This window comes from Aplysia californica, unplaced genomic scaffold (assembly GCF_000002075.1).
Source record: "Aplysia californica isolate F4 #8 unplaced genomic scaffold, AplCal3.0 scaffold00940, whole genome shotgun sequence".
NCBI lineage: Eukaryota > Metazoa > Mollusca > Gastropoda > Aplysiida > Aplysiidae > Aplysia > Aplysia californica.
The window spans coordinates 177,453-180,208 of record NW_004798210.1 but is presented as its reverse complement, the minus strand read 5'-3'; positions in this window follow the sequence as shown (position 1 = coordinate 180,208).

Genomic DNA, 2,756 nt, shown 5'->3' with positions numbered 1-2,756 from the left:
TATATATATATATATACAAACACACACACATACACACTCAGACACAAGTGTGCTGTACCTATGAGACTGATACTGATAGTGTTTTAGCTCTCAAGTTGGGCAATAATTTTGAGAAATACTATGTCATCACTTTTCAGAAAAAACAACAAAACTTTGTATTAAACTTCAGTTTCAAGAACAATAAAATCAGTTCGCCAAATCCCTTTAAGGCTGCAGAGCTTTATTTGAGAAAGGCGGGTCCAACGGGTTTGTGTTTGTATTGTGGATGGGTGGCGTGTGCCCTGGTGTGAAATTCTCTTAGATTCCTATCAAACATATAATAATATCGTCATTATCTCCCCTCCTTTTTTTAGTGTTTGTTACTTTCTTGTGACGCCTCTAATCTTCGGCACTCATATGACCTAACAGTGTTGCAAGTGCCACCAAACTCTAAAAACTCTAACTCAAACAAATAAAACAAATTATAACTTTTTATCATGGATCGTGATATATATTTCAATGTTGACCAAAAATTGGAGATAAACAATATTATCATTTTCAATGGCACCATTCTTGACCTTGAAAGCAGACCTGGAGCATAGATTTACACCAACAGGTGATAACTCTATGACCTGGAGTCACAAACGAGGTCACCGTCTGTTTTAGAGGGGATAGAAACCGGTATCTGGGATCCTCGATGTTCGCACGAACATGGGTGAGTTGAGTAATTAAGGTGGGGCGGGGGTGTACTTTACTATTAACTCCTAGTATACGAAAGGTTTTTCCTCCTTTGTATGCAGCTAATTGTGTCATCCAAACTTTCAGCATCATTAACTTTCCTATATCCCTGCCTCCTTTAAATTTATTTGCATGAAATAAACACGAATCTGAGTAGAAATGATTGATTCTATCATTAACCATTACAGTCTGATTGTAGATAGACCAATTTGCTGAGGTCTTGCAGAGTTTTTGTTATGGTTGTAAACAACTGGGCTATGCTCTGAGCCAGGTGAACTATCTTACCGTATATTAAGCGTTAAGGGGTCATCATCGTCAGAGGCGGTGGGTAGACCAAAATTTGGGTTGGGCTTAGGTTGCTTCCAGTTCTCTACCACTAAATAGCAAGCAATAAGAATTAAACAGTGATGATTTTGCTATAGTCACGGTGAGCCACTGCAGTTCGAGAACCATGCAAACGAGAAAGGTTGCCTTTGTTTTCCATCTCTTTGTTCTTAGTTAAATTCTTGTTGATGGTGGGGACGAAGCCGATTCACCTCCAAATTTCCTTTAATTAGTTTTCGTGTAGCGACAAAGTTGCCTTACAAGTAGTTCGACCTGATGTATAACTGTTAAATCTCAGCGATACAACTTCAAACATGCACACACAACACTTCAAACATAATACTTCTATCAGCTGGATTAGGCCGAGTAGTCGAGAAAGTTGAACGTACCCAACAAAGAACCAATGAGCGCATAGGTATCTGTGTCAGTGGGGGAAAGTGTGCCGTAAACTTTCAGCCCATTGTCAGGGCTAGGAGAGCGTGAGCCCTCTGTGCAGTGTTATTTTTTCCCAGTCTTCTACCCTTTTACAAGAAAAGTTTTATTAAGGACGGGCTGTGGAAAAAGGGCTCATCTTTGCTGAGCCCTAAAGACATTTGATTGGCTGCTGGGTTACAATAGTTGTAAGCGGTGACAACAGTGATTGAATAAGCGAGCAAGGCGCCAAGTTGATCACTCTGTGTTTATTGCGTGCAGTCATAACGGTTTCAACTGCTTATTTCATTATGGAGAAACTTTCATTTACTTTGGGATAGAGTTGGGGGTGGTGGGTGGGGAGGGGGTAGAGCCTCAAGCCGGTGAGCTCTTTCCTACCCACCGCCACTGATCATCGTCACTGCCTTTCTCACCCTGGATCAGGATATAGGCCACGAACAAACACTTTCCACCTTTCCCTATCCTAGGCTAGTCGCTTAATGTCACTCCATGTCTTCCCATTTTTCTTTACATCCATTTCCGTGACTCTTCTCCGGGTTAGTTAAGAGGTATAAAGGGTAAAATGCCTGTGACTTTGAAAGATGCATCTGATGAGATATGGTGTATTGTTGGTAGCTTATTTTTTCTCTTCATATTTAATGTTTTTGGAAGTGATATTAGATTCAAATCCTATGTGTAGTAGTATATCTACAGGTGATTTTACTGTTCCTGTACAGTCATGGACATTTTTTTTCTCTGAGTCAATTAAAATTCATCATATCTCATCGTATCTCTTCTCGTACAGGCCAATGATTGCTTACTCCCACTCCCTGATTTTTTCTTGTAACTGTAATTCGTCAATTTTAAGGACAAGCAGGCCAACCCAGATTTCTGGAAACCACCGAAAGGCCTACACCGAAAGTGGGCTTTGCCCTATCTATAGGAGAAGTTTGGTTTCTTTAGTGTGTATATTTGTTTGGGTTTAGAGAAAACTTTCCTTGTCTTTTAAAGAAACTGAACAAGTGGCTAAAACTTTACCTTCGATTTTCTCAAAAACAGAATTTTTCAGGATAGCCCCCTTGTGCTCAAAAGCGACCAATTATAAGTGCTTTATGCCCCTTTCGACACAGTTGAAACAATGAGCATGTGTCTAATGGTAAAATCTGTATCGCATCCGACACAAAATGGTTTCTCATCTTCCTGCAATTTTGTTTGCTTTGTATGTGTGTGTGTGTGTGTGTGTGTGTGTGTGTGTGTGTGTGTGTGTGTGTGTGTGTGTGTGTGTGTGTGTGTGTGTGTGTGTA